This window comes from Callithrix jacchus, chromosome 14 (genome assembly GCF_049354715.1).
Source record: "Callithrix jacchus isolate 240 chromosome 14, calJac240_pri, whole genome shotgun sequence".
Classification (NCBI taxonomy): Eukaryota; Metazoa; Chordata; class Mammalia; order Primates; family Cebidae; genus Callithrix; species Callithrix jacchus.
Window position 1 is genome coordinate 13,985,476 of NC_133515.1, and position 24,721 is coordinate 14,010,196.

The 24,721-nt window shown below is 35.8% G+C and overlaps 1 long non-coding RNA gene across 2 annotated transcripts in view; it reads left to right on the forward strand.

The window, feature by feature from the left end:
• The first annotated feature begins 1,649 nt into the window (after positions 1 to 1,649).
• LOC118147223 (uncharacterized) overlaps positions 1,650 to 24,721 on the forward strand; it is a 104,067-nt gene continuing 80,995 nt past the window's right edge. For both annotated transcript variants that reach the window (XR_004733411.3, XR_013526053.1), the window contains exon 1: positions 1,650 to 1,819. This is a non-coding gene — a long non-coding RNA (uncharacterized LOC118147223). The remainder of the gene's footprint in view (positions 1,820 to 24,721) is intronic.

Consider the following 24,721-nt stretch of genomic DNA (forward strand, 5'->3'; position numbering starts at 1 on the left):
CATACTTGCACACACATTCACATACAGACACACACACACTCATCTGTATTCACAGGAAGACACAAAGCTGGCTACTACATAACTGTTATTTAACGAACATTTTCTGAATGCACTGCATGCAATTATTATTGGTATTATGTTTCACATTTCTGTAAGCACCAACATCATGCTCTGAGCCAGGCAGAATGACGGAACAGTACATCACATCTGCCCTGTAGGCTCACAATCTCAAGTCAAGAAACTGACAAATAGCCTAAGCCTGGGGAAAGGGGGAGAAAGATGGGGACTAGTATTGGGCGGAGATTAGGAATATGTAACACCACAGAATTTGTTTCATCTTCAGTTCTTTGTTGTGATTAACCTTTAGCTTCAGATAAAAGAAACATATCATTAATGGACCTTTGTGAAACAGATACATAAATAAGGGAATGAGGAAATACCTCCTTGTGTAGTTAGTTGAATGTTCTTAGCAGTAAGGCACATATATAAAATTATATGAATATAGGAGTGAGATAAATGAGTGGAAGTGAGAGATTATATTGAAAATATGCCAAAAGAAAGTTAGAGTGGGGCAAATATAAGCAAGGAAGACCTGTGGATCTATCTGAAAGATTATAGAAAATATATGCTTATTTATTTCTGGGAGTCAAAGAAAGTCATTTTAGAAGATGATTTCCATATATTCTAAGTATTAAAAATATTTAGATATATGCACAAGCACACCACAGCACCTAGCTCAGGGAGGAATGCAGATTGTGTGTGAATGAATGAATGAATGAGTGAACAAATGTGCACGAATAGCTGACATCAATTATGGAGTGCCAGGCACAGTGCTAAGTGCTTTACAGGTATCCTTTTGTTATCTAAATATCTAAAGATATTACAGATATTTAGATATATGCACTAGCACATATATGGAGATATTTAGAATGTTCCTGAGAACCTGTGACCTTACCGAGGGGTCAGCTTAGTTCACCATGTTTGTGTTTGCCTTAGCTCAGACTGTTAAAATGAGTAAATATATTCAAGACATCTTGAGGCCATCTTACCTAGACTCATACCTTTTCGTTAATTGTGAACTGCTACCTAATCATAGCATGGGATATGTTTTTGCTCTGCTTTCGGGATGTTCAATTATGCTAAAGCAAAATAAAAATATGTTTAACATGAGTCATAGACATGCTCTTCTGAGAAGGATTTATATTTTCAAAGAGACAGGTTATAACATGGAGGCACATTCAAATGCCTAATTTGTTTCTCTCTCTTTCATGCCCATTATATTTTCTTTATTTTCAAATAAGAGAGAAACAAAAGCACCGGCTGAAATAATAGTACTAATAATAAAATAGCAATCTCTGTCATTTCTGTTAGCCATTTGCAAACTATTGACTCCATCATTATTCAATTTAAATCAGGTCACTTTGAGTCAATAAGAGTTCTTGAGAGTTGTGGGTGCTGTGGAGAGCAGCATGAAAAAAATGTTCTGGAAATCTAATCATTTAGGATGTAGTGTGTTGACTAAACCCAGACTACTATTAGTTAAGCATTACATCAGTAATTAAAAGTCTTCTGGGGTGTGGAATCGGGCAGCGTCACCGGAGCTGAGAGCCAATCTGCGAGGGCTCTTAGGGCAGGCACATTCATCCCTCACTGCTGTTGCAACTTTGGCCCTTGCTGCCCCATTGGTGCCTGCTGCTGTTTTAAGAGCATCAGAACCCATCGGCCAACCTCCAGGGAAGCACCCCTCTCCCTGCTTGCTTGGGGCCGAAAATCCCGACCCTCATGTTTCTAAAGAGAATTGGGATCCTATGTGAATAAGGTGAGGAAAAGATGCAAAAATATACATATATATTTCAAGCATTATGTTGGTTTTGTTTTGCTTGGAGTTTTTTTTTTTTACATTTGTTTTAATAAATATTATTGTGTATATTTAAGGTATACAAAATGATGTTTTGAGATGCATATATACAGTAAGATGATTACTATAGTGAAGCAAATAAACACATTCATCATCTCACAGAGTTGCCCATTTGCCCCTCTGTGGCAAAAGCAGCTATAATGTACTCATTTAAAAAAAGCAGCTATAATGTACTCATTTTAAAAAAGTCCTGAATAGAGTCCACTGTAACTATAAACAATAATGATGGCCTTTATGTGGTAAGTTAGATCTTTACAATATTTATTCTACATATCTGTTTCGTTTCGTTTCCTTTAGGCTATATCTTCTCATTTTCTCCAGCCACTCTCAACTTTTGAAACCATGGTTTCATACCTATCTCTGTATATTTGACTTAAAAAGTTCACGTAGAAAATCATGCAATATTTTATTTTTGTGTCTGGCTTATTTCACTTAACATATGTCCTCCAGGACAAGTGGCATGTGGCATGCTGTGGCAAATTACCAGATATCCTTCTTTTTTAAGGCTGAATAATATTTCATACACATACACACTATAAACACATACACACACACACACACACACACATACACACACACCACAGTTTGTCCATTTGTCTGATGATGACCACTTAGGGTGATTTCGTATCTTGGCTATTGTGAATAATACTGCAATGAATACAAGAATGCAGAGATGTTTACTGCTGGAGACTCCATTTCCTTTTGGTATATACTCAAAAGGGAAATTATTTTTAATTTCTTTTAGAACCTCCATAGTATTTTCCATAAGGGCTGTGTTTTATGTCTTTGTACCACCTAAAATTATTTCTGGAAGAAAGGAGAGCTATAAAAAAATAAAATTCATAGTCATCTTTGTATCATCCACAGCATCCTGCACATGATTGTACTTGTTATAAGCTTAATACATGTACACTGAATATATGAAAAACGCTGTATGTGGCTTGTTGGAGGTCAGGAAAAGGCCTTAATTAAGTGATTGTAATCAATACCCATGGCACTATACCCTACTGCTTCTTCTGTAGGTAGACTTTCTTATTTCTTCCCTTAAAATCTACAATAATTCACAAAGTTATCAATAATAACAGCAACGAAAGTTTCATTCATCACTTTTGATCAAATGAAATACTTATTCAGTTAAAGGGAATGTTTGAGGAGGTTTTTTTTGTCTTCCCATTCTCACTGCAATGATAAAACTTAAAGTTTTCAGTAACAATGAAGAAAATGATTTAAAATTTTTGCTTCTATCTAAAATTGAAATCAAATGCAATAAATAAATATAAAAATATTAATTACTGTATTTCACTGAGTCTTATTGCAGGCAGTCTTTTATCATGGTAATTTTATTTTTAAAATTATAAGATGACACAAACATTGAGGGAAAATATTTCTTCAGAGGGCCCTTTGTTTTTTCTTAAATTGGTTAATGCTAAATTTGTGTGATATTTCTAGATTCATTTAGCATCATCAACATTATTCTTTAATATTCTGAGATTCATTCAGCATCATCAGCATGGATGGGCCCGTTTTATTTTTTTAACTTAAATGTACGTAATGTTAAATTACTTGTCTTTGAAAGCATCAAGACATTCAGCAATGGCACTCGAGCTATTTCAATATGACCAAATAATCTTTTCACTATGTCATTATGTTTGCTGAGTTTATTTCTTTAACTTTTTGCCTCTTGGTGTTTATCTTATTTTAGAAAAATTAATTTAGGAGTCTACACATGAAATTCCTTATAATCCATCTCATCGCGAGTAGATTGAAATTCAACCAGTGTCTTACTTAGGGTTTATTTTACAAAATAAGTGGAATTCACTGGTAATCTTCAGAGTGTTTCTCTATACTGTTAATCAGCTAAACATAACCATCAATTATAAATGCAAATTTTCAGGGTTAAATTGAGTGTTCAGATGCTCTAACGTAGCTTTTATTGGCTGTACATTGCCAAGTCTACACAACACAAAATAAAGTGTTGGGTTAATATTTATTTTTGAATTGGTGCTCTACAGAGATCTAATATGGGGGTAATTCAGGTCAAGAAAAAAAAATAAGAATGTTACAAAGGCAATAAGAGGAGTTTTTTATTTGCGTATTTTTGCATGAATTATCTGGATTATGTCAACCATGTAGACGTCTGTCTAGGAGTAGGATCTGGGAAGTTTATTCAAATGTTGACATTTGCAGAGAATACTAACATGAAGACAGTCCAGAAATCAGGAAAACAAATTTTCACATTTGAGAAAAAGAAAAAATCATGAAAATTTTAGATTACTTTTATGTAGATTCATTGTTCACAATTTTCTGGTGAAAGCCTAATTAATAATACATCTTCCTATTGAAATTTTATAAAGAAAAATAGGCAGAGCTTAATCATACAGCTCAATGTTTTTCTTTTTTTATCAACATCTCCAGAATAAAAATCATTTGTAAGCTTTACTAGCAGTATACCATAGTGACAGGCTTCCAAACAAGGAGAAATAATTTATTAGCTCACAATGTTTCTCCAGCCTTCCCTACCACCCCACCCTGAGGTGGTGTATAGGTTGTGCAATGAATAAATTAAGTATATTTCCTGCCTTGTGCTTGGCATAAATCATTACTTTTCCAGGACGAAAGGGTGAGTGACTATTTGCAACACTATTCTGAGCTAAATAAGCTTTGTAATCAAGTAGAGTGGAGAATTTACTTTAGTTTTGAAAAATATTTATTTGCAAGATAATTGTTATGGTTAAAATTACACTTTCTATTGGGAAAATAAAAGCACCTTAAAAAGGCCAAGAGAATTAATCCATGCAAAATCAAGTTGGTCTACTGAATTTTAACTTATAAAGGTTTTTTTCCCTTTGGTTATAATTACAGTTTTTACACAAAACATAACATATCCATAATGTTATTTTTATTATAATTATTTCAGTTAGTATCTCAACTTACAAAGAGGATTTGCTTCACAAAGAAAGTTATGCACATATAAAATATATCTTATTTCCTAATATGATGTTTCATGTATTCCCAAGGAGACTGACTATTACTGAAGAATTTATTTTAATATGGGACCACTGAGTAAATGTTTTAAGGGAAGAAAATTAAGACACTAGTCGATGATGTATATTTACACATTACATTTTATAGCTGTTTTACATCTTAATAAACTAAAACAAATGACATTTCCTCTTTAACAGAGATTTTAGGAAAAATAAAAATCACAGTCTCCTCTCCACCTCCTTTCAACTCCAGGCATTAATGAGATTTTCAAGTCAGAGCAACAGATGCAAGCAGTACATTGCACCACAAACAAGGCAAAAGGGTCTAGAACTCGCTTTTTCCATCAACACTAAATCTTGGATAAATTTGGAACAGAATGATTCTCCAAAGTAGAATGTGTGTCATGGGGTGAATAATTATGAGAAATAATAATAATGACTAACTTAAAGCTGATTCAAAAATTAAGACAGTAGCAAAAATTCAATTGACATACCACCATTAAAAACGAATGTCAATGATAATTCTATGAACACAGAAATGTGCCCATAATATATTTTATCTGGGCAAAACTCGTTACAAAAACCCATATGTACATTAGAGTAAAACTTTTCTAAATTTTCACAGATTTGCAGAAGTAAATGTGGAAAGAGACATTCCGAGATTTCAACAATATTTATTTCTTAGATTTGGATGATTATTACTTCTTGCATGCTGTATTTTCCGGTTGTCCTAAAACAATTGGAGTAGAATTGCTTCAGTAATAAAAATTAAGTTACTTTGAGATTTTGAAGCATATGTTAATTATAGAATCTTTTCTTCACAGTTTAGCATCAGGATTTTCCGAATTACCAATATTTTATTGGTAAAATTAGCAAAGTATTCATTTATTCCTACATTAACATATTCATTTGTTTTGTCATCCATTTATTCGTTCTTCAAATATGCATATGTTAACTGTTGTGCCAGGCAGCTGTGAAACAGCACTGAAGATAAACAGGCATTGGTCAAACCCTCATGGAGCTTGGGTTCAGCTTTGGTTAGGGCGTCACTTTCTAGTTCGATGGAATTTTGTAATCACTACTCTGTATTTAATTTATGAATTCCACGCTTGAATTTTTATCTAGCATAATGTGAGAGCATATTTTCCTTATTTGTCTAGTGTAGTGCCCTTGAGACTCAAATGTTGTTAAGGAAAGAGTGTGTGTGTGTTTTTGTGTGTGTTTGTGTGTCTGTTTATGTTTATCTGATGCATTCTCAAAGAAGAGCAACAAAGCTATAACAAAGAACTGCATTATCAGTTCACAGACACCCAAACTTAAAAATAATAAAATTTTAACTAAACCTAATGTTTAGATACTATTCCAGAATCTATGAGAAGAAAAATAGAAATATGAGCAATGACATGACTACAAATATTTTAGTACATAATCTGTCAACCAAAAATACTAGAGTTCCTTCACCGGATTCTGTGGACGAGATTACTTCAAGAGCATCTTGAAATAAATATTTTAAAGTGACTTCTTAACCAAAACCAACATATATTTATGTTATACATGCTTAATAAATAGAAAAAATTATGAGTTTATTTTTATTACTCTAAATCATTTAGCTACGATAATTATTTGTAATTTCTGTTATTAAAACAAAGGATAAGCAGAGCTGAATTTCTGAAAAGCTTATGATTTTTTAAGTTCTAATAAATATCTCCCCATTCAGAGACCCCTGGAATTTTCCCTTGGGTCATAGAGACATGCTGTGTTGAGCACACCTGTACCAGAAATAAAAATGAGAGTCACCCTGGGTGGAACCAAGAGGGGAGCTTGTCTGTGACATGCAGCATTCAAAACAGTGTGCTGCTGCTTCAGACTGTAATCTACCTGGAATTTTCAGTTTGGTAGTGTACAGAAAAGAGTTTAGAGTATTGTGTGTTTGTTGTTGACTTTTTTTCTTTTTGGAGAAAAGATATGCTGTATGCTTAATAAATATTTATACATTGTAATAAATAATACAACACACCTTAGACTAAGGCAGTCTGGCAAACAGGTACAAATAATTTACCAGACCACATGTTTTTTTTCTTTTTTTTCCCCAGGACCATCAAGTTGGTTGGGTTATAATTTAGGAAAGTGATAAGAAAATATTCACTGTTGCTGGATAAAAAAGTCATGTTTAAAAAAATAAAAAGGAACTAGTCCTGGCATATAAGACTCGACCCTAATCCTCCTGGGATGACGTTAGTACAGCACTTCCCATCAACATTTGCCTTTTTTTTTTTTTTGGTAAATTTCTTATTAGTCAGATACACCAGAGTAATTCTTTTGGTCCTCATATTTCTAGTTCCAAAAAAGCCAGAAACGACTTACTACCCAGTCAAGGTGCTAATTTGACACACCATGTTTAGTCATTAACTAGAATGCAGTTGAGCACAGAAATCTCAGGATTTATACAAGACAAAACAAAATTTTAGGGAAAAGTACTATTTCGTTGGTGCACCCAAGATAGCAGAGTACATGTCAAAACTTTGTCTCTAAAGAAAAACAACTGTCCATTGTGTATTCTAGAAAATTATTCTCTCTAGACATAGAGAGATACTCTTTACTGTACGACATTCCCTTAAAAAATATTAGAAGGAGGACCCACTTGTTTGCCGATATAATGTCACTGACTGGTGAAAGTTCTCAATTCTCTGCCCTAGGCACTCTACTTTTGGTTAAAATACTATTCAGCATATGGTCAGTTCAGTGAACTCTGGATATAACAGGGGGAAATAAAGGAAACCCTAAATTGGCTGTCCAAGATACCCCTGTCCTCCATTTCTACCAGATCCAAGAACCTGCTGTTGACCAGAATCCACCTACAGAGATTTTGGGTGAGGCATCTTAATAAAAAATGAAATCCTAATTGGAGTTGACCTTCAATGAATCACCTGCATGTGAAAAAAAAAAAAAAAACACACAGAGAAGTCAATCCTCCTTTTATCTGGTGCCTGCAGATTCTTTTCCAGTTAAGAGTGGGAAAGAAATACTGACATAAGATCACTGAGTCTGGAGGATAGGCAGGCTGTAGGAATATCTTCAGAGAGTCTTCTATTTTGCCCTTCATATCAGAGCCTTGAAGTCATTTGAAATAATAGGGCTTTTCTTGATTATACATAATTTAAATATCTCATTAAACAGTGCAAATTCAATATTATGACTTCTTTCTTTTTACAAAAGGGACTTTTTTTTCAACTGTTAACCTATATGTTATTTTCAATGTGCTACCATAATTTTAATGGTTCCCCTTGTTTTGAGGAAAAATGCTGAAATTTTATCACTAAGTGATGATATACAGAAAGAAATGGAATATAAAAATCTTGCAACCAGTATGTTAAGTCTGTGCTTTGAAAAGCATTATCAACCAACTTTAACACCAAACGAGAGACTGGACACTTTAATAAGATGGTGGTGAGCATGACAAACACGAGGTGCTAGTCCTGATTTCACAAGGTCCTACATATTGAAAAACTCACTCTGTTCTTGGGAAAATAAGCAGTGGCATGCACTCATGACCACATTTGGCACTTACTGTATGGAGCTCAGCATCAACCACTATTGGGGTTCCAATCTAATTGGAACCAGAAGTGAGAGCCAGAGGTGGGCTAAGTGGGGAGCTGTGGGACACTATGTCCAAGTGGATTGTGTAACAGGTGCCAACTTGTGGGCCAACATGGGTTCTGGAAGGGAAATACATGGCATTATGTTCATGCTTGCTCAATTTTACTGGTTGGTTTTGACCAGGTTTTTAAATTTATCCATTACTCGTATCTTTTAAAAAATTATTATTGAAAAGTAATACCATTATTGCCTAAATTTTAGAAAATGTTGGAAAGTAAAAGAAAAAAAGTAACTAATCCCATTATTTAGAGATATCATTTGAAGTGAAAGTATATTTCAGTCCAGTCTTTTTTCCTCTGGACTACATATTTATATATACACACACAATATGTATACATATGGTTTTATCTTCCTTTAAAAAATGCCTTGGCACTAATCTTTAAAAGCAGGCTTTCATGGTGGCATAACCTTCCCTTTATTATGTTGTAACACACATAAAACTTTGTTTTTTGTTGTTGAGAATAATTTCACTAAGACTCCTTCAAGATGTAGTTCTCTTACCCAATATAAGTTCTTTATCTTAGGTTATTCTATCCCCTAAAAATTAAACTACTGTCAATATCCAAATGTTAATTTCAGTTGCCTTGTTGATAATACTACTGGTCAAGACTGTCAAAGACGAAATGTTGAGGAAAACAACAAGAAACAGAATTATTTCTGTTTCTCACCAAGCAGTTAATCAAGTCTTGGCAATTTTTATTCAAATACTCTTGTATCATGTTGTTAACATTTATCTGTCATGTCCAAAAGAAAAGTCTGAGAGTCATTGTTTGCCCTAAATGCCTGACTGAAATCAAGTTATACTCTGTCAATGGCATTCTCCTCATCTACCACTCATTAACCATATCAAAAATGGAAATGAGTTTAGTTTGGCATAACTCATAATGTCATTTGGGAAGAAGGCAGAGGGAGCCGCGCCAACATTAATGTGCACTGTGTGAATCATTTACTTTAATTTCAATTACAGCACCAGGATGAGATATAGGAAACTTTTCTTGTAACCGCTCTAAGCTCTGGGATTTAACTTGGTTAGCAGAACAATTTAGATAGCTTAAGGACATAAATTTGGAGCCAAGATGTTATGGATAAGGATACAAAATAAACAGTGGTCTGCAGGCATCACAATAGGAGAATTAAAAGCTAGAAGGAAAACAGCAGGACAATTTGTATGGCTGAAGGCTGTACATTAGCAACTTTTATGAAGGACATTTTATGAAGAATGGAATGGATCAAGGATAGCACCGGAGACTAAGTGAAGAGGTCAGAAAAGTCTGCATTCACAGGAGACGAGGTAGGCAGCGGAGCAGAAAAGAATGCATGTTTCTTTTTCTTTTTGTATCTCAGAGATTTGGGGTTGTCTCTGTTTGATGCAGACTCTTACCTTTTCTTTGCCAATATCTGAAACTTTTAGCCAGTTTTTCACAACATCTCCTAGAAAATTAGCCACTATAGTCTTGAATATCTAAGCTGAGTGTATTTTATTTTTCTTTATAATTTCCCTGTTTCTCCCTAAGTGTTCTCCTGCTGGTTTTGCCTCTTCTCTCAGAAGTCTGAAATGCATGTTTTAGCCACACTCTGTGTTGGTCAAGATTGATCCCACTTGACATTGACTGAGGTTCCCTTCTGCCCCAGCACCCACAGCACCTCCTCCTGTTTAGAGGACCATGATGGTTAATTTTTGGTGTCAACTTGACTGAGCTCAGAGACACCCTGATAGCTGATAAAGTATCATTTCTGGGTGTGTCTGTGAGGGTGTTTTTAGACTAGATGGGGATTTAAATCAATAGACTGAGTAAAGAACATCTTTCCTCATCAGTATGAGCAGCCATCATCTGATCCATTGAGGGACTAAGTAGAGCAAAAACGTGGAGGAAGGGAGTATTATTTTTCTCTCTTCTGGAACTGGGACATTCATCAGACATTGGACTGCCCTCAGACATTGGATTTCTTGGTTCCCAGGCCTTCACATTTCACGACTTATGCCAGAGGTCCTTCAGTTTCTCAGGCCTGCAACTTCAGATTGAAACGTACACAATCAGCTCCCCTAGTTCTTACACCCTCACACTCAGGAAAAAGTACGTCACCAGTTTTCTAGAGTTTCCAACTTATAAACAAAAAATTGTGGGATTTCTTGGTCTCTATGAACTCATCAACCAATTCCCACAATAAATCTCCTTCTATATATCTATGTATGTCTTACTGTTTCTCTTTGGAGAATCCTAATGAATACAGAACCTTTAAATCTATAGCATTCTACTAGCCACTTTCTTTTTTTTTTTTTTTTTTTTTTTTTTTTTTTTTTTTTTTTTTTTTTTTTGCAAAACAGAGTCTTGCTCTGTCACCCTGGCGGGCATACAGTGGCACAATCTCAGCTCACTGAAACCTCCACCTCCTGGGTTCAAGCAATTCTCCTGTCCTAGCCTCCCTAGTAGATGGGATTACAGTCACCCGCCACCATGCCCAACTAATTTTTATATTTTTAGTAGACATGGGGTCTCACCATATTAGCCAGGATAGTCTAGAACTCCTGACCTCGTGATCCAACTGTCTCAGTCTCCCAAAGTGCTGGGATTACAGGTATGAGCCACCATCCCTGGCCTCTACTGGGCACTTTCTTATATCCTGAAAATTGATCTGAAAGTCATAAGCAATGCAAAGGCACCTAGGATATGAACATGAAATCAGGGGCCATGTGGATAGTGTTGCATCTGTTTTTAAGATTTCAGTGTGTAACTATTCTGTGATTTGCCAAAGACAATAAAGTAAAAAATGAGCTAGTAATAAAAGCCATAGCTCCGAAATCTCTCCACTACTTTTAGCCTTCTCAACCAGTCCACCTACATTACTGAATAATGCAAACTACACAGATATGCAATTTTATTTATTTATAATTATTTTATGCATAATCAATATCATTACCTAGTTATGAAAACAAAGGCAATATTACATATACTTTAAAAATATTTAGAAAAATGGCTAATTCAAATTTCATATATTAAACAAAACAACCTCACACCAGTCATCTATCACTGTGGATGGGAAACTACAGCCATCAGACCAATTCTGCCCCACTGCTTGTTTTTGTAAATAAAGATTTATTAGAACATAGCAATATGGATTCCTTTTCACATTTTCTATGCCTGCTTTTGTGTTAAAACAGCAAGGTTGAGTGACTGCCTGAAATATTTATGATGTGCTTCTCTACAGAAAAGGTTTGCCAAGCCCTGGTCTTCCCCACTAGGCTTTACATAGAAATTCAAGTAAAGGAAAATCTCACACATAATGAGCAGCGAATACCTGTATTTGTCTAATTCTAATGGCTTTAAGAGTTGGAGAATGCTGTCTTAGAAAAATGGGATTGGATGGGCCCATTAAAACCTTCCATTTGTATATAAAGAATATCTGTCCTTACTCTTTTCTTAAGCGTGTAACCACCTTTAAGGAGTCACATAATCGCTGTCTTCCATCCCTAGAACATTGGTTCTCAAGTACAAACAATATGCTGCACACTCTGCATGGCTCTAGAAAAATAACCATAAAAAGATACTGTTATTTTCTTTAAGTAGTTACAATTTTACTTACTTTATCAGATGATTATTTTTGTGACATTTTCATCACTGGCAACTGAGCTTCCAAAAGATGTATGTATTATTATTTCAACATTCTTCATTGTGTTGAGAGATAATGCATATCTTGATATTATTGAATTAATTTTATAAAGAAGCCATTAAATAATCAATAACACACATTAATCCAAAAGGACTTCTCATTCTTAAAGAAATGACCTGAAATCTTCTGCATTATTGCAAAACAAAACATGTGGAGAAAGGAATTAACATAAAGTTAATCTACCAACATTCATTCAACCAGCGTTTATACAGTACCTGTTCTCAACTCAGAGAGTAGAAAAGCAGTAGAGTTAAGATCCCCATCTCTTAGGATAGGATCAATTGTACATAAAATTATATCATAAAATACTTCAATAAGAATAGATGGGGAAAGGCACCTTTCACTTTGTATTTCACTTTGCATGGTCAGAGGAGGCATAAAAGACCCAAAAGGCAAGAAGACTTCAGTTGATCTAGCAGAGGAAAACATCTAACGTCAAAGTTCTGTTTGCTTACTTCATTGGCAAAATAGCTCAGTGAGGAGGATGTAGGAATTGGAAGCATCTTTCTAACAAGAGGCTCCTGCTGTCAGGCTGGCACTATCCCCAGCCAGCAAAGCCAGGAGGGCAAGGATCTTCATGCTCCACTCTAAATACTCAAGAATGTTAGGTTCCCTCAAATGCCATCTCCATTTCTATAGTTTTAAATGTCTATGATTCTATTTCGTTCAAGTGATCCAAAGGAATTGTCAAGGTTTAAAATAATACCAGGTTTCACAATTTCAAATATTAGTAAACCTTTGAAGACTGTCATGACCAATGTTCCCTGTGCAGATGATTAATCATGGATTTGTATGCCCCATTGGTCTTGATGCATCGCTTTAACTTAGGCTCATGAAATACTTTTGTTTAAAGATGAGTTAAAATCAGCCAGTTATTTTCAAATGGTAAATATGGTTTATTTACAAATTCTCTTAAGTTCAAATATTCAAGAGTTTCAAGTAAAAGTCTTGAAGAAATAGGTTACACAGCCATTCACTATGTTGAACACTCCTTCCTACACAGTTTTCACTATGAAAATAGATAAATGTACAATGGTGGTAAGTTTTAAGGAATTCTTGCCTAATTTCATTTGCTCATTCATTTACTCAATGCATGCATAATTAATTATGTCCAATTCTGCTTCTCCACCTCCTGAAATAAAAATTTTCCCACTGATTTTTTAAAATTTACCTTTAAAAGAAATTAATTTATCCATAAATGTCTGCTTCACTACGTTTTCTTTTAAACTACAGTTATTTGTGGGCAAAGAGACATAATCTTGTAAGTGATTAATGAATCTCTTAATTTTCTGATGGTGCCAACTAGATAGTTTCAGAACTTTCCATTCTCTTCCCTCGGCTACCTATGCCCAGCTGCCAAACCTAACAGGACTGCGTGGGGCTAGTTAATATCTTCACTCTCTTATACTTTGGGGTACTAAAATGTTGTCACTTTAAAACTGTTACATTAATGGTGTAACTAACAGCACGGGGTTGGCTTTTGGGATTGGTTTATTTAAGCACCATAACACCCTGGACATTTTTCCACATTGTTGCAAATCATTTACTCCTTTGTGTTGTGTTACTGAGCAGTATTAGGTGATATGTATATACCACAGCTCGTTTAACCTTTCATCTGTTGAAAGACATCTGGACTATTTCTAGTTTGGGACTATTCTAAATAAAGCTGCTAAAAAATTTTTGTATTTTACGTAAACATACATTTTCAAATTTTTTTCTGAGGTAAATGACCTAGAGTGTAAATGCTGGGTTATATGGTAATCGCATCTTCAGTTTTGTAAGAAATTGCCAAAATGCTTTTCAGAGTGGCTATACCATTCATTTACTTTCCCAGGAACAATATATGAATGATCCAGTTTCACTGCATCCTCACTAGAATTTGATGTTGTAACTATTCGTGTTAGTTGTATTTTGGTCATTCTATTAGTTTGACTAAATGCAAACTATGCAAAATAATGAAAATAATGGTGATTTTAGTTTGCATAGTTTGCATTTGTCTCATCGATCCAGTACCACTTGTCTAAATCAAGTTTTCCCTCCTCCACTGAATTCCTTTTTTTCACTGTTTTCTCAGAAAACCAGTTAAAGTATTTGTGTGGGTCATTTTCTAGTTGTCTGCTGGATTACATTAATCTGTGTGTCCATCCCTGTGCTATACTACACTTGATTACTATAGCTACCTAATAAGCCTTGATATAAGCTTAAAGGATTTCTTGTACTTCATGCTAATTTCTCAAAGTCATTTTAGCTATTCTAGAGCCAGTCCTTTCCCATATAAATTTTAGAATAAGCTTGTCTATGTCTACATAAAACTTTGCTGGGATTTTTAAATAAGCATGACATTTGTCTCTCTCTCTCTCTCTCTCTCTCTCTCTCTCTCTGTGTGTATAAATATGTATGTGTGTGTATATATTGTGTGATATGCACACACACACATATATAACTATATATAATTAGTTAAATATATATAATAATTTTTTCCTGAGACAGAGTTTCACTCTTGTTGCCCAGGCTGTAGTGCAATGGCACAATCTCAGCTCACCACAATCTCTGCCTTCTAGGTTCAAGTGGTTCTCCTGCCTCAGCCCCCCGAGTAGCAAGGTTTACAGGCCCACGCCACCATGCTGGCTAATTTTGTAATTTTAGTAGACACAGGGTTTCTCCGTGTTGGTCAGGCTGGTCTCAAATTCCCAACCTCAGGTGATCAACCCACCTCAGCCTCCCGAAGTGCTTGGATTACAGGCGTGAGCCACTGCACTGGCAAATACATATAATAATTGTATCCCCTATTTCACTCATGATATTGGTGACTTTTATCTTCTGTTTATTTTAGAGGTTTATGAAGTTTGTGAAATTTTTCACAGAATAATTTGTTTCATGGGTTTTTCTTTAGTTTTTCTTATTTTCAGTTTTATTGATTTGGTTTTGATTTTTATTATTCTCTTCCTGTTGCTTTGTTTTTATCTTGTGCTTCTTACCTAGTCTTGAGGTAGAAACTAAAATAGGTCATGCAAATATTGAGTCTGGGAATATCAAACTTGCAGGGTGGACTGGCAGGCTTGAGAACAGAAGAGCTGATCATACAGATGAAGTCTATAGGCAGCCTGCTGGGAAATTCCCTCTTGCTTGTCAAGGCTAGGCTTTTTGTTCTATTCAGGCTTTTAGCTGGTTGAATAAGACACACCCACATTACGAAGGGCAATCTTACTCAATGATGTTCATTAATTTAAACATTAATTTCATCCCTAACACGTTGCACATTAACACATAATTAATCATTACAATAGTGTAATTTTTCCTCTCATCACTGCATCAGCAGCATTCTACATATTTTGATATTGTATGTTTTTATTTTCATTCAATTGTGTGTATCTCTAATTCCTTAGGGATTTATTATTTCACCTACAGGTTATTTAGAGTGTATTGTTTAATCTCTTTGTGTCTAGAAAGAGATTTCCTTCTATTTCTGATTTCTGGTTTGATTCCATTATGGTCAAAGAAAATACTCTATGATTTCAATTTATTTAAATGTGTTGAGATTTGTTTATCTCAACACAATTAAATAAACAACCCACTTCGGGAGGCTGAGGTGGGTTGTTTATGACTCAGGATATAGTTTATCTTAATAAATATTCTGGAAGCACTTGAAAAAAGTAATTTATCTGTTGCAATAGAGCATTCTACATTTCCTTCTGTCTTTCACTGTTTTAGAAGAGAATTTTGTTATCCTGAGAATGTATGTTTTTATAAGAAACTTGTTATTTATCTTTAGCTATCATTAATTTTTTTTCTTTGACTTTAATTTTCAGCAGTTTCATTATGGTGTGTCTTGGTGTGGAGTTTTTCTTTTTGTTTTAGTTTAGTCTTTTCTGTATTTGCTCATTTTCATAAATCTGTATACTTATGTTTTTCATCCAATTTGGAACATTTCCAGGAAATACTTCTTTAAATATTTTTTCAGCTTCACTCTATTTCTCCTCTCATTATGAGATTCCAAATGGCCCATTATAGTCTTCCTCTTTTTTTTATTTCAGTCCGTTTCCTCCCTGTTGTTCAAGTTGGGTGAATTCTATTGGTATGTTCTCAAGTGAACTGATCCTATTCTCTGTCATGCCCACCCTTCTATTGGGCCCATTGAAGAGACTGTGTGTGTGTGTGTGTGTGTGTGTGTGTGTGTGTGTGTTTGGGTGGGGGAGCAGTGTTATTATATTTCAGTTCCCTAATTTTCATTTGGCTCTTTTATGTAATATTTATCTCTTCGTGGGTTTTTTTGTTTTGTTTTTAATTTGTTTCCAGAGAATTTGAAATTGCTAGTTGAGGCATTTTTATGGTGTCTGCTGTAAGATCTGTGTTAGATGATTCCAACATTGAGTTCATCATGGGATTGACATCAAATAATTGAGTTTTCTCATTCGAGTTATGATTTTCTTGTTTCTTGGTATGATGGGTGGTTTTCAGTTGTATCTTGTACATTTTGTCTATCATGTTATGATGCTCTGGATCCTGTTTACATCTTTTAACAGTTAATTATTCTGCCATGTTTAGCACACATTTGTGGGATGGTGTTCCAATTACAATATAATTTTTTGTGCCTTTTCAGTGTTATTTTCATCTGCTAGATTTGTCTGATATACTGCTCAGATTCCCACTGTTCCCGGATGATGCCTTCTAAAGGGCAGAAGGGTCTTCCTGCCATGTCTTTGAGTGTCTCTCAGTGGGGGAGGCAGCAGGCCTGCCTGGACAAAGAAGGTTTTCTAGACAGCCTGCTTATTTTAGCTGTGTTTGCCAGCCCTGAAGCTTCCTGGTTGGGGAGTGAAGTCTCAAATTCATGGGAACAGAGAGTCTGCCCTGAGTGGACACATGCGATAGCAGTGCCCACTGCTGCCCATTGGGAGCAGAGAGTACTGCCCGATCCAGGCCTTGCTGGGGTTGTGTTGCCATCTCTCTGTTATTTCTAGGGACAGGACAGAAGTCTCAGGTCTATGGTCACAAAGGGGTTTCCTTGCCTGATCCTCCTGTTGTACATGTTCATGGCAAGTACTATATTAAAACAGTAAATATTTCAATATTTTGGTGTTTGTAGTAGCACTAAGTCAGGTTGTTTGATCTTGGAAACTCACAGAAGCCTATTCAATCACTTGCTGTTGTTTCTAAGTGTCTATTAACCTTTACAAAGATGAAGATGATTATATCTAATTTTGGAAACAGGATGTGATTGTGTCACTAAGCACTTCTGTGAAATTCAGGGAGAGGAGATTGACTTGCTTAGGACTTTTTCACTCTGGAATTCTGCCCCAATTCTTGGTCAAAATGACTGTATCTGTTCAAAATGCTATAAAGAGTAAAGGAGAAATCATGAATAGCCTTGCAAAATCACCATCTTATCGCAGAAGACAGAAAATGCAGAATATATCTTCTGAAAACAAGAGGGAGATATTGAGTCCTGGTGGTTCAAACAAAGAATGAGGCAAGTGAGTATCTTATTCAAAGTCGTAAAAGGGCAGGACTGCTTAGACCCTGTCTACCCCTGAAACTCACTCACACTGTTTCTTGGTTTGCCAGCATAATACCATATATACATAAAAGCAAAAAGGTAATTTGTATAAGTTCTTTTGTCATTTTTCAGGGAAAAGACATCCTTTGGAGATCTGGGCCTATTTGATTTGGGGCCAGTGTTGTTAAGGCCTTTCTGTAAGAAGCTTATGATGAAAGCCAAGCCATTAGTAATGTCAGAGCAGGTCAATGAAGCCACTGAAGTTAATTATTAAGTAATCACTATAAGTAAGTATTTAATATTGCCCTGTGTTTAAAAAAAAGAATATACCTGTAAATCTCAATGTGAGAGGAGATTTATATGAAATTTGTATACAAAGATAGTGATCTGAGGAAGTAGAACTTGTAATAGTTCCATTTTTCTTTGATATACATCTGTAAACACACACACACACACACACACACACATGCACACACTCCACAAACTCCATTTAAGTTGATAGAAAATCCCTAGATATAGTATTTCAATGTTGTCTTAAAACACCTCTTATTTGCATAACACATATTCAGTGTTACTAAATTAAGCACATAATCACTTATTGAGATAAGTTTCCCCAGTCGATTTGGTTACTCTGAAAACACTGTGGTGTCAGTAAGGTACTAAAAATCTTCAGACTCTTCCTTTTCTTCTCAACTTCCCATTTCTTCTCAATTTAATACGTCTAGATGTGATCACATCACTGCCCTATCCCACTCTGTGTTATATTGATGAATATTTTATTTCTAAGCCATCTTCACTGCATTAAAAAAGAAAACAAAATGTAATGTAATAGCCGCAGGTGAAAATCACTATGTATCCTGACTTTCTGTGATCACAGAGCATGGTAAACTTCTTTGAGGCAAAGTTTAAAACCTACAGTGGGTCTAGGTTTCATGATTAAATGTTGAAGCAGAAGATTTTCATTTCCTATATAATTTTAGTATCTTTCAGAGCTGTATCACATTTGTGTTGTTTAAGGCAACTTTCCCTTTGATTGCTGAAGCATTGCACCCTCTCTAACATGTTATACCCAATTGACATATGTTTTCTTTTCCATCTTTTCTTCTGAGAACAGTCAGCAAAAATTGTATTCTAAAGTGCCCTGAGAACAAAGGCATTGATCTCCAGTTGGAGTTTGAGGCCACCTTCCTCTAGTCACTCTCAGCTGTAATTTAAGACATCAGCTCTAAATTATTTAGCAGTATATAAGTATAAATAATTAACCAGTCAACAACCGAAGTGACAGCCCATTAATCAGCCTGTGAACATGGGCACAGGTGTCAGACGTTGGGCTGAGTCCTGATGAGGTCAACATGCTCAGAGCCCTTCTCCTTTCCTTTCCTTCCCTAAGATGTGACCCATCTTGCTTGTGGATTGAATTAATTGGGGTTCATATTGAGAGATGTGCTCAAGAACTCTAACCTTCAGAGATGGAACCAAACCCTCTTACCAATGTAGACGCAGTATATACTTTTTTGATACTGACCAGTTGCTACTGTATTATGATATCACCAAAGGAGATGTGTGGAAAAAAATAAATTAAGGGATAACACTTTACAAGAAAGTTGTGATTTCTTAAATAAAATATGTATGGTAATGTTGAATGTTTACATTTATTTTTATCTTCTTGTCTAGGCAGTTGGTTTGTAAGTGTTGACTGATTATTTTTTGAGTAGCTATGTTCCCTTCTTTCATCCATGAGTTCCAGTGAAAACATGACAGTTTATTTCCATAACTTTTGGGTGTTTTGTTTACAATTCAGATTGTTGATAGATTTCTTCTCTACAATAAGGTTACTGCATCTCCTCAGTCTATTTAGCCTGGTGAGAATGTACAACACTTCCTATTAAAATAATAATTTACATTAGTTTAAATTTACTCAAAATTTATACACAGACTGATGAAGATATGCTTTTAATAAAATTGCAGACTCTTTAAAAAAGGTGAACTGGTAAATTCCAAATGATTGCCTTACGATACAGACCCTTCTTTTAGACAGTAAGACGGAAAGAAGTTAATAATCTGCAGAACAGGTATTTGCAATGAACATTCTAATAGCCTTTATTCCTTGCTTCCAGGTTCTTCCCCATTAAATCTCTGAAGTCACAAAGGAAGCCCCAAAGTTTGGTTCTGCCCTCCTTCCCCAACAGAACACTTCAACACTGTCTCAGCTTCGGGTGTCTCCACGAGAAGGAGACACCATAAAGGTTCTCCGCCAGGATGAACCTTTATGGGCCAGAGCTTCATTCTGACCTTTATGGACTGGAAAAAGATGTTCCTTCCCCAACTCTGAGTTGCATTTAGATAGCTGGGCCATAAACTGCGGTTTGTTTCCAAAGTCTTTCAACGCTAAATGAATTGGCCCCATTTGCTTATGTAGCCACATATGCTGGTTTTGAGTGATGCCCAAAGTTCATACTGAAATCATATCTGGATCATTATCCAAGCAAGCAACATGAGCCCCTACTTGGGGCAAGTCTCCCATATCTCCACGTTATGTTCATCTTTGCCCTTGCTCAAGGGATTCTCACTTAAAGTGAAGCTCTTTGCTGAAGTTTGGCACACAGCCAAATTTTAGTCTACATAGTTCACCTGTAGTTTCTTCAGGCACAATGATTAGTCAACTGTTAATTGTCTAGTCTATATAACTATCCTTATAAGAACTGATTATGTGCCAAGCCACAAGGAAATCCTTTTGCATACATTTTATCACTTAATTCCCCTCATGACACAAACATGTTAGCAAAAGTGGTGTAGTTTACCAACCTAAGTAGTATCAGAGTGGGGATCCAATTGGGTCTGTTGACTCCAATGCTCAAGTCCATAAACACCAATGTGTTGCTTCTAGCTCAGTATAAACACTTACCAGCATCACTTCCTGACTTCCATCTGAGATACCCCCCTTCCCACTTTATTCGTATTGTCCCTCAATTTCCTTCTCCAATGGAGTCATTTCTTTTAGCCAAAGCTAATGACTCCAGCCTAAAAATGCCTTTGTTTATGAAATCTGATAATTATTATTGTACTGATTGATTAGTCTCTTATTAAAATATTTGTGAATCTTTATATGATTGAAGTCAGGTGCTGTTCTGCTCCCTCGTCAATAGTTCATTTTAGTATAATTTGAAGAAAGAGTGTTTTGCCCCTAAGTCTGAATTAGACTTTAACAAATTGCTTTCTTGTACTTCTGTTTCACTAGCGTGGACAATGCTCCCTTAGGACACCACTGTGCATCAGATTTTTCCTAAAAGTTTGTCAGTAGCAGGGGAAATCAGTCTGATGGGTAGCACAGCACAGCAGAGCCAGAAGTGTAAAACACTCATAAACAGTCTTGGGCCTCTACAACATAAGGACTTCCTTGTGGCAAGTTTCCTTCCACAAGAACCTTGGTTCTTTTTTTTTTTTTTTTTTTTTGAGACTGAGTTTCACTCTTGTTACCCAGGTTGGAGTGCAATGGCGCTATCTCGGCTCACTGCAACCTCTGCCTCCTGGGTTCAGGCAATTCTCCTGCCTCAGCCTCCTGAGTAGCTGGGATTACAGGCATGCGCCACTGTGCCCAGCTAATTTTTTGTATTTTTAGAAGAGACAGGGTTTCACCACGTTGACCAGGATGGTCTTGATCTCTTGACCTTGTGATCCACCCGCCTCGGCCTCCCAAAGTGCTGGGATTACAGGCTTGAGCCACTGCAAGAACCTTGGTTCTTGTTTCTTGCCAACTTCCTAGGCCTCTTCTCTTTCCTGATGCTCCTCATATTTTTCATCTCCTTGAACTTCTCTGCCCTAGTTTGTCTTTCTTTCTCAATCCCTGGTTGCCCATAAAAAGCCTGACACTTCCGATTTAGTGAGCATTGCACACCAGATCTGTCTCTTTTTTTTTTTTTTGGCCTCCTTTACCCCAGCTCTGGCAAGAACCAGAGCTCTTTCAACCAAAGTCATCTGTCAAGAACCATACATGGTACAAGGCAAGCAGATCACTTGAGGTCAGGAGATTGAGAGCAGTTTGGCCAATGTGGTGAAACATTGTCTCTACTAAAAGTGCAAAAATTAGCCAGACGTAATAGGAGACACCTGCAATCCCAGCTACTCGGGAGGGATTACAGGTGCCCTCCACCACACCTGAGGCAGGAGAATCGCTTGAACTCGGGAGGCAGAGGTTGCAGTGAGCTGAGATTGTGCCACTGCACTCCAGCCTGGGCAATAGAGTGAGACTCCATCTCAAAAAAAAAAATTGTGTTTTCATGCATAAAATCAGCCATCATTTTAAAGAATGAATTATGCTGTGCCTCTATCAATCAATTATTTTTTGAGTAAAGAAATGTGTTTTCTTGTACTTACTAATTTTGGCATGTAATTAAAAATGACTTTTATTGTAAGGGTATAAGATTACTCTAACTAGCCTATATTCTTTTTAAAATTACCCATTTGGGAACTTCTAGGAAAACTCACCGAAATGGCAGGCCCAGGATCAAGCAACAGTATGTTATATAGATAGTTACTGAATTTTGCTCAGCAAACAATTGCAGTCACTATTATGCTAAAAGCACTGCTGAAATGAGCAGAGAGGCTGTAAATCCATATGAGAGACATTCATGCCATTCTTTACATGGGAAGCTTCCCACACCACAAGCTTTCCACCCAAATAAGCCCTAGCTTTCATTAAGCTTCACCTCATGAGCAAGCCTTCTCCTAGGTTTACTTCCATGCCGAGCTCTGTTCTACCTCAATTTCTCTATGTCTAGTGCGTAGCACAGCATCTGGCATAGAATTGACAATCACCGTGTACTTCTTCAATTAATCAAAATAATGATTCTAACTTTCATGAGTTCACTGCTGTAAACAAAAGCACAGCAGTCTTATCCAAAGAGAAAACAATAGCAGTTAACTATTTCTTTAAAAAAAAAAAGGTAGCACAATATTAGCTCTTAATTAAACAGACATTGAATATTTTGGCCAATATAAACTATTGATTGTGTATTTTAAAAAATACTTTGGTTTGTTCTATCATTAAAATATGTCTCTTGTTTTTTTGTTAATTGTTCACATATTATCACATATTTGGCAACTTTGGGCCATTTATGCCTAAATAGTTGTAAGAAAATATGCTTTATCAGTGAAATAAATGGTTACCTGTCCCGATTATATGGTGATTGGTGATACAGTAGCTGGAGAGAATCTCTTGTCATATAAGAAAAACTGGGCCAGGTGCTGTGGCTCACGCCTGTAATCCCAGCACTTTGGGAGGCGGAGGTTTGCAGATCACTTGAGGTTGGGAGTTTGTGACCAGCCTGATCAACATAGAGAAACCCCATCTCTACTAAAAATACAAAATTAGTCTGGCATGGTGGTGCATGCCTGTAATCCCAGCCACTTGGGAGGCTGAGGCATGAGAATCACTTGAACCTGGGAGGCAGAGGTTGCAGTGAGCAGAGATCTCGCTATTGCATTCCAGCCTGGGCAAAAAGAGTGAAACTCTATCTAAAAAAAAAAGAAGAAGAAAAAAGAAAAGAAAAAAGAAAAACTATGAGGATGTTTACAATATAAAGGGACCCATTTCTGGAAAGTTTTAAAACACAGTCAACACCACCAAAACTCAAAGTAAGGCAAACTTTTGCAACAAATAACAAGATAAATATTTTAGCAACATCTTAGAGTTTCATAATTGTGGCTTTTTTTAGGCCTACTATTGAAATAAATGAAGAAAAACCTGTGTAAAATGCATATGATAAATCAGCATCTTTACAAATACATGCTAAGAAGTCTGGACTTTTAACTATTAAACTTTATTGTGTAATACTTAGGAACATATAAATGTATTGGGTTAGAATCTATTTAGTTAATAGAAGGTGTATATTTGAAATGGTGGTTTCAGTAACCTGAGTTCTCCCACAGCTGCAGTATTTTCTGTGTATTTTTTTTTTGGCAGGGATAATAGTGATTTCTAAGTGTCCATGTACTTGAAATGTCCTCATAGAAATGCTTCAGACTCCCAAGAACGTCCACTTCAATCTTGGGCTCAGTACTTTAACCTCAATTCTACATGAAAACATGTCATTTTATTCAAGGAAAATTTTGTCTTGGTGAACATAAGATATATCTATCATTCATAGAGAGTATATACTTGAAAGATTTTCCCTCTGTTTTCTCTTCTCCTTCTTTAGAATGTTTTTGCTGGCAATCAGCAGTGAACGAATAAGGAGATGAAATGCAGCAACTTATGAGTTCAATCTTATCAAGCTTCATAAAAACTTAACAGCAGATATTTTTTAAATGTAGAACTTTATCTGGACATCTGAGGCCTTATTAATAATCATAGATTGAGGTAACTAAAAATTGGTGATGTCATACAACGCATATTATATACACTTAAGATTGGAGGTCAGTTCGAAATACCGAAAACAGGATTTTAGGGTTTTGGAATGGAATCTCAATGTGAAGAGGACTCTGAAGACAGAAAAGGCAGATGAGGTACAGAAGTAGAAACTAAATTTCTTTTTTCAAGGGCACAGAATCAATTGAATCACTGTGAACAAATTGAATTCATTTGATGAAATGAAAACATCTAAGCGCAGGTATGTAATTTTTCTCAGAAGTTGCCTCTTCTCAAAAGAGTCAGTCAAGTACTTGCAATTCTATTTACACCATCAATTTATCTCACATTTCTGTTTCTACAAACACTTTGATGGGTGGATAACCCAAAGGCAGGCAAAGTTGTCACACATTCTATGCCACTGGCATCAAATTAATAAAATTTGGCCATAGCCATGAAAACATAGCCCTTCATGCCATTCATCAGTTCTACAAAATGTGAAAGTTACTTTTATTCTGAGGTGAAAACAGGATGCGAGAAACAAAGGTGTTCCAGGGAACATACTAAATAAATCCCTAGGCTAGAACTACTTCTAACCATCTTTTGTAAATTTTTATTGAATAGATTTTATGAGTAGTAATGAATTTCTCCTT